The following is an 8,749-nucleotide window of genomic DNA, read 5'->3' as shown; positions in this document are numbered from 1 at the left end:
TTGTTAATTTTGCATGTTCAATTTTGCAAGTTAGTGATTCACTTAGTCAATGACATCTCTGTAATATTTTATTGAAAATACACAGTTAATTTGTTTGCTTGCACTGATGATAACTGTTTGCTTTTATTTATTGTTTTCCAATGAACATAAGTGTATAGTTTTTAATGGCGACAATTGTTTTTTCAATAGTTATACCTGTTCCTTATTCATCAGTTCTTTTTTCACAGTTCCCTCCTTGTTTTTAATTAGTGCATATCATACTTTTGTCCACTTTCTTTCAATGTCAACACCTATTCACAGGTACAAATGTATGTTATGTATCACCTGTATCACTATTTTTCAATCTTCTGTATACAGTGAATAGTTTACATTAGTAGTGTGGACTATTTGCTCATTACGAGATTTAAATTCTTTTTTAATTTTACCATTTTTCTTTTGAATTCAGTCTACAAGATGAATGTCAACACTAAAAGATGTTTGCCTGAAACAGTGAGTAAAGATGGTACTGCAATCAAAAGATCAAAGGTAATTTTAAACTTTTCTATTTATTCCTTTTTTTCAAACAAAATGAACCTTGTCATTGAAGATTTTAATGAATTTTTTTCATATATTTCAGGTGTTCTCTCAAGAAAATTCAATTGAAATCTTTGTTGATGCTATCTCCAATCTAAATCCTGAGCAGAAATCAGTGGTCAATGATCTAGGTTTCAGCAATATACTAGGATTGTCTTGTCCTACAATTCTTTTGCAACTAGTTCATTGGCTAATAAATCATTTTGATACTGCTACAAGAACAATTCAACTTCCAAATGGGTTCTCATTCACAATTAATGCTCTGTGCGTGCAAAGGATATTGGGAATTCCAGATGGCCCAATACCTATTCAGAAGAAAGGTACTCTAGAAGCCTATCAGTGGTTTAAGAATCATATCCCTTGTAAAGGACGGAATCCAACAGTCATAGAATTGTCAAGTCTAATATCTTCTCAGTTATCTCCTTGCGATTTTGGAAGAACTTTTCTCCTGCTGGCTTTGGCTGCATTTCTTTGTCCAAATTCAAGAGGAACTTGCAGCAGCAGATATTACCCGGATTTATTGAACATTGCAACTGTTAGATGTAAAGATTGGTGTTCCTTTGTCTTGGACTGGTTAATATCATATATCGAAAAGTTTCAGAAGCATCGTGACAAAATTCAAGGAAATGACATTGTTGGATACTTACACATACTTTTGGTATGACAAATGTCATTGTTGGATTACTTGATTTATTAGCTTCCATGTTTCTAACTTGTTTTTTTTTACATTTATGGATTGGCTAATTTCGAATTCCTCATTAGTCCAGCATTTGACTTAGGACTGCAATGCCCTCATTTACATCTTTGGTCTCAGAAGGTTGTCAATGCAATCTCAGTACTCGATTCAGTTGATTCTCTGGATGGAAGTTTTGGTGCATTACAAGTAAGTGTTTAATTGAACTGTACAGAATTGTACTTTATGATGCTTACATAGTTATCTTTTCAGTTCATTTTAATGCATTTTGTACTTCATTCAGTACATGTTTTACTATTTGATATCAATAACTTATTATAACTAGAACAACAAAGTTATGTTTCAGAACAAAGTTGATTCACTAGATGAACAAGGTTCTGTAACTGAAGAACAAGTTCATGGAAAAACTGTAACAACATCCTACAGAGTTGTAGCTTATAAGAGTTGTATCTTTGTTTAGAGTTCATGGAAAAACTGTAACAACAATTTCTGTAACTAAAGAACAAATTTCTGTAGCTTATAATTAGTTTCTGTAACTAATTATAAATGTTTCCATTCAGATGAAACATTTATGTTGTGCACCTTTTAAAGATTGTTTCTCAGTAGAAGAGTGTTTTACAACTATACACAATGACGTGAAGAATATTGTGAACCGAATTTCCCCATCTACAACTGAAGAAAGTGTAAGTTGTCCAAGTCAATAAATGTTTTTCTTTCTTTCTGCCGAATTTGTTTCGAACTTGTCTTACATTTTTCAGATTCAAGACCTTCTCTCATATTTGTCTACCCAACTTAAACATTCATGTATGCCAAATTCCATCCCTGCTATTTGCTCCTCACTACATAATGTGTTGTCATATATATCTGCAAAAGTAAACTCTACAAAGGATTGTACTTTTCTTCAAGAAACCGATTCAGAAGAAGAAGATTTGTTGCCAAGACTTGTTGAGAAAAGCCAAGTTTTGAAAGAATCAACTATTACTGAAGAGGATTTCCAGTATTTCCTGAAATATTTTCCTGTGCTACAAGTCCTCAACATAGTTTCTAATGTACATGAAGATGGATATTCATCAGTATTTGAAGCTGCTAATATGGATTTCATGAACAATAATACTGAATGTTTGGATTTTCTTGGCCAGAATATAAGTTTTGAAGACTTGCTCCATCTCATTATTAATAATGATGATACTGACAAGTTTCTGAAGTCACTTGAAACTGAAAAGAAAATAGATGTACTAGAGCTTGCTCAAGGTATGTACTCAATATACAACTGTAACTGTAATGTGCTTTCATTGTACTCAAGCTATGTGCTTTAATGAGTACAACTGTTTGTCGATTTTGTTTATAATTTGTTCTTCTGTGGATATATTAAGTTCTATTTGTTTCATATTGTGTTCTGTATTTGCTATGTTCTCAGTAGTTATACCTTGGACTTCAGAGTTTTCTCCTCATTATTCATTGTAGAAATGAATAATCAGTCAATGTTATAGTTTATGCACTTCCTTTCACAAACACTATGTTCTGCATGCTTGTTACTATTGATTTTCTTTTGAACAAAGTCAAAGATTTTGTTTTGTCTTACATTATGTTCTGCATCTATTTTATTATCAGTAGTTTATATTGTTAAAGTGTACTATTTCTTTATTTAAGCAAACTACTAAATCAGAATATATGTTTTTTCCTCCCAAGGTTCAGAGAATAAAGAAATACCTGCAATGACCAATAAAGAACAAAAAGAGACACTGATTATGCTTCTGGATATGAAGATTACAGCATCACAGTTGTCTACAACTTCCCACAATGCTCAACATAAAGATACAACCAGTTCGAGCCAGCCAGCGTCAAAGCTTCATGAGCATAGTTTGCCATTACCAAACAAATATTTCGGACTATCACTGAATGAATGTTTTTATGGGAGATCTTTATCAGCACATGGTAATTCAAAAAATGATAACGAATTCCCAAATTTTGATCTGTTTCAAGATTTGGATGCTAACAAGTTTAAGCAAAACCCAGCAACTGCACATGTAGAAAAGAACACAGTTACTGCACAAATTGAAGACATGAATGATTCCTTGATGAAAAGTTTGCAGAGAGGTTTTCAGAAATGTGCAGATATGATTGAAGATGAAGCTCAGCAACAAACTCAGAATGAAAAAATCCAAATGATTGAAATAAGTCAGCTAGAAATTCAACTTTATCTTGCAATGACTAGCAATATTCAAAAAGAGAACAGGTATGATTACCCTTATATTTCTTCCGCTGTACAAAACATGCTTCAGTATTATTTTTCCAAGTTCTGAAATGTTTTCCTCCACTCTAAAATGTGCATTTTTGTTTTCATGGAAGGAGTGAAAGAGTTTTCCAGAATGGTTATTGTTGGGTAGATAAGTATAAATTATCTTTGTCAATGATGAAAGGCGGCTGGATACACTTCCATGTCATGAATTGCTTTTCAAAAATGCTTTCTTCTCATCAAAAACTAATTGCAAATGTTGAAGGGCACATCTTTCAATATTACTTTGAGCAGAATGTAGTGGTAAGTATTATGTGATTATCACACATTATTGTTTTTTGTTTTTTTAATCACTCTTGGAATATAATTCTTTTTTTCTTTTATTATTGCAGTCTACTCTCATGAAACAAGACTTAGATTTTAATTGTTACAAGTTCAACTACCTTGAAATTGTTGGATTTCAGATACACAAAGTTGGACTGGTAATTTAGTTTTGTTCTTATTTCTACTCATTGATATCAGATACACAAACTGTTGGATTACAGGAAACTACTGAATATTTATGTTTTTTCCTAGGTGCACATTCCTTGTCATTTTAACAATCAGTGGGTGTTGATTGTTGTCAATTTCATGACCAAGAACTTCAATGTCCTCGACTCCGATTTGAATTCTGAAACTGCAAAACCAATTGTGCATTCAGTAATTTATAACTTTAGAAAATTCTTCAACAACAACTTTGCTACCTCTGTTAGCTACAATATAAATGAGTTTGGTGTAAGTTACATTCCAGTTCCAAAACATGTTTTCAGGTAAGTTTTATTTTACATTGATTCCATCCATTTTCAAGAAACTTGTTCAAAATGCCCTAACAGATGTTTACTAACATGCTTAGATATTATTCTGGAATCTTTGTCATCCAATTCATGCAAACATTTAATGGTTCAAGCATTGACCTCTTCTCAAATGTAAGTTATACTATTACCTAACAGCTCACTGCATAATGTATCCTATAAGACTTATACTATGATGTAACAGCTCACAGAATAACATATTCTATATATAATCTGTTCTTGCAGTCAGATTTCAATAATCTTCATGCAAAATTTCTCTTTCAATTATTAACAAGCAGGTTTAACAAGGTCGAGTCAGAATTTATGAAAAAATTTCGTCAGAGACATGTGAGTTTCTCGAACCCATAACAATGTTATGTTTATGCATCAGAACATTGAAGCGATTATGATCAAACAAATTTTTTACGGTTGTGAACAAAAAAAATCTATGCTCAGAAATACTCATTTTCTCTTAATGACTTGAAATTTCTTTTCTAAAGGACAAAGATTTTTCAGCTCTTGGTATCTGAGAAGTACTCTGTTTATGAAGAAGTACAATTTCAGGTGAGATAGTGTACAAAACTAAGATTGTTTGTTTGTTCCGTAAGAATTGCCTTTTATAATTTGCTCAATAAGCATACATGAAATGATTGTTATTCTACAGGTGTTGTTTCACTGAAGATAACTGAAGATGTTTCACTGCACTGTTTTGTTCCTCATGAGGCAAATGAAAAGGATATCATTGCTCCAGATCTTAAGGAATCAGATTTTAAACTGAGAATGTTAAACAAAGATTGTTAATTGTTTTTTTTTGAAGAGATTGGGTTCAACAAAGAATGTTAAACTGTGAATGTTAATTAGTTTTTCCTGAGAATGCTCAATTTTTTTTACAAACAGTTAAATATGTTAATATGTCAAATATAACATGTCAAAGACACGCGCGATGCAGTTGGTGAATCGCGGTTAATGTCAATCGGTGAATATGTCAGTCAGCGAATATGTCAAATAGAATATGTCAAAGACACAAGCGGTTAATGTCAATCAGCGGTTAATATGTCAATCAGCAAATATGTCAATCCGCCAATATGGGCCGCATTGCGGAAACAGACGCCGCTTCAGGCGATGGCTCCCGCATATGTCGCCTGAAGCGACAACTAATCGGACCCATCCATTTAGTTGACCCCCATAAGATTTTATTAAATTTTCCTTTATTTTGACTACATTTATTTCTAGTTGAGATGGGAAAGGAAATATTTCTACGGTAAGATTACGGAGTGTAGATGAACTAGGGGTGTTTTCCAGATTACATAGTCTCAAAAAAAAAAACTGGCAGATAGGGGTGTTTCTGTTGGGAAGAGCATTGCACGGCCAAGGTCACCAGCAATCTTTGTGCTGGTACGTCCAAGGGGGGTTTCAAGGTCGAACTTATTTCGACTGATAATGCCATTCCAGCCATGTGTCTTGTCCTGGTATCTCATGACTCATGTCCCTGTGCGTATGTCTGAAACTGTCTTTTTGCGTTTGACATCACCTGCAAACTTGTTGGCCTTGTCAGGCCAGTCTCAGTGGGAATTTTATGAGCATAATTATCTAGACTGGAAACGAGGTAACTGTGCCAGATGGGTTTTATGGTGATGAAACTCTCCTCACATCCTATGAAACTTCGTCCTTCTCTTTCATTGCCATATTAGCAAAACTGATAATATTTATTGCTATGAAACCTTCCATAAAACTTCCATTGAGACTGGCCTCACAACTCCTTCCCGGATTTCCGTCCTCGTGAATACCACAAATTATTCAGCTGCGTCAGCATAACTGTCACTTTGCGCAAATGTATGCTAGTAATACACAAATTTAGTATAAATTGGTGAATCACCTGCCACCAGCAGATAGTAATACACAAATTTAGCCTGTTCAAATGCTACTGGCAGTGGTGTACAACAAGCTGAAAGATACATGGGGGGGGGTCCAATTAACGTCAGTCATCAAACTGTCTCCAGCCTAATTTAAGAGCTAAACCTCAAAAAATTGCATTTTTTTTCTAGAGTAACAGGTATGTAACACAGCTGTGCTGCCATGTTAGAGTTAGATCTGTCAAACCATCTGAATCTGAACTAGAAATCAAGCTGTGAGCCTTGTGACGATGAGCAACTGCCTGATGCAGCAGATGAAGGCCCGCTTGACCCATCGACTGGAGCCTGGTTCAACCGTTCTAGCATCAGTGACCTCCTCTTGTGCAGCTTCAGAGAAAGTGTGGATGCCTCTAAGATCATAGGGACCTGCTTGTCAACATATACAGCATCAGAACAGCTCAGCACAAAGTTTAATTTACAGCAGTTGCGAAGGACTTCGGTACCTGGCTATTAGTCTGTGCCACCTTATGGACTTGTCAAAAACCAACCATATCTTGATATCCTGTGAGGAGTTTTGCCCAGTCTTTGTCCTCATTTGTAACCACAACCAGGCAATCAAAAGGCTGGACAATATACCAGGTTGAAATGGTTATCAAGACACAAAGTTTGAAGGTCAAGCTTGCCTGGAATTTCTTTGATGGACAACAGTGTATCTGCAAGATGCTGCCACCTCCTGCAAAAGGAATTTGACAGAACTGTACTCGGAAATGTTATAACAGCAGCAGAATTAGATGAGCGCACCATGGCCTTCAGCGACCTGATAAACTGGATCATGTCCCAGTCCTGCAAATGAAGATCTAACGACTTGGAAGTTGCAACCACACCAAAATGTAGGTAGAAAAGAATAAAAACAAATAGGCTTCACATTTTTAACACACTGATAATGTTGAGTTAAATGCCTTCTCAAAGTATCCACACTGGGGTGCACAGAGTGATTGTATAGCATTTCTCCCAGCAGCTAAACTTTCACCATCTTTTCTGAATGCGGAAAACAAAAGAGATGTTCAGAATCAAAACTAGCGCAGACACACAGTGCATGGGTATAACCAATCTTATCGTTATTGAACAATAACAGCATGTTCAGATAGACTAACAGGTGATGAAGGGTACAGCAACTAAACCATGATATTCCTCAAAGGAAGCAATTTTTGAACAATAAAATAAAAATTAACCTCACCCTGGAAGCTTGGATAAGAAAGTGGAACAGTGATCCTGGAGGTCTCTGAGATTGTCTGCCTCTTGAGTGCTTACACATTCAATATTCTGCCCATTAAGTAAATGCCTTTCCAAAGGCTTCCTCAAATCAAAATCATTGCTGAATTCTTGCTTATTTTGTCTAACGATGCTAAATGAGTCAGACTTGTCATGGACATCTTAAGGGAATATGATAAAAGCTTAGCTTCAACAACAGTACTATATATTTGCCTTGATGAAAATTTTAACCTGTGTGGTCTTGATCAAATGAGCTAGGATCAGCATCAATGAGTTGATTACAAAGGCAAAGAGCCAGAAATGCTCAGCTTGCTCACTGATTGATGCTCTCTACTTTTTTAATATATTTTCTAATTATCCATGTCACGAAATTTTGAACTGTACAGGTGGCTATATGTGTACTGCAGAAAACCACTAACAAGACAACAAAAGAATAAAACGAAAGATTAAGACAGGGAGTGAAGGACCCACCTGGATGTTCAGCACTAGAATAGAAGCCTTCTCATCCCCAAAATATTTCTTATACTGCCAAGCTATCCTCAAACCCTCATCCTGTGAAATAACATATCCAGAGCAATATAAAAAGAAGAATGCTAGTTGGCAATTTAACTTACTAATGAAAATTATTCAGGTGACGTACACTTCCTCGTCCATCACTACATGCTCCAGCCCCCATCACTCGGTGCCTTCCATCCTCCTTTGAAGACGAAACAGGAGCAGGCAGTGTACCACGGAACAACCGCGGCTCCTTCAAAGGTCCTGCAAAGACCAGGGGCTGCTTGTGCATGACGCATTGTGCCATGAAGCATCGAAGAAGCAGAAGGTGGTGTGGTGCATCAGAGTCTTCCATGATCATTACGACTGAGCCAAGAAGGAACCCACCCACCACCCAAAAGCCCTGCAAGAGAGGGCCAATAAATGGCGATTTGGTGATTACCAATGCACATCACAAACTTCTAATACAAGCATTGTTTTCATTTCAATTTGCAATTTCAAGTCTTATGCAGTCTTCATCACATTAATTAACTTTAACGCACATCTAGTGTGTACTCCGTACTCCTACCAAGCTAATTACTATATCGTTGTGTTCCACTTGCACATATTCCAGATAAAGCCATATCAGTTCTCCCTACCCAAACCTGGAGGTAGAGGCAAGGCAAATATAGGTTTGCCAAAAACTTTAATTGGCACTGTTTTTCTATCAAAACACGCAGATACACAGCTAAAAAAAGGCTGAACATCGATACAAGAAAGAAAAAAATCGTGGAACATAAAAAAGAGAAAGATGAAT

General features: G+C 35.6%; 1 long non-coding RNA gene across 6 annotated transcripts; it reads right to left on the bottom strand.

The window, feature by feature from the left end:
* Positions 1-6,214: 6,214 nt before the first annotated feature.
* LOC120689942 lies at positions 6,215-8,330 on the bottom strand. 6 transcript variants are annotated; one of them, XR_005681514.1, is made up of 5 exons: positions 8,099-8,330; positions 7,930-8,010; positions 7,424-7,528; positions 6,690-7,224; positions 6,215-6,612 (listed from the first exon to the last, which is right to left on the bottom strand). It is a non-coding gene; the product is annotated as an uncharacterized LOC120689942 (long non-coding RNA). The 6 variants fall into 6 exon arrangements; XR_005681516.1 differs by having other exon boundaries at positions 6,690-6,919; positions 6,988-8,010; XR_005681515.1 differs by having other exon boundaries at positions 6,690-7,029; positions 7,112-8,010.
* Between the last annotated feature and the right edge of the window lie 419 nt (positions 8,331-8,749).

The sequence above is a fragment of the Panicum virgatum genome, chromosome 9N (genome assembly GCF_016808335.1).
Source record: "Panicum virgatum strain AP13 chromosome 9N, P.virgatum_v5, whole genome shotgun sequence".
NCBI classification, from domain to species: domain Eukaryota; kingdom Viridiplantae; phylum Streptophyta; class Magnoliopsida; order Poales; family Poaceae; genus Panicum; species Panicum virgatum.
This window is presented reverse-complemented; position numbering and strand designations above follow the sequence as displayed.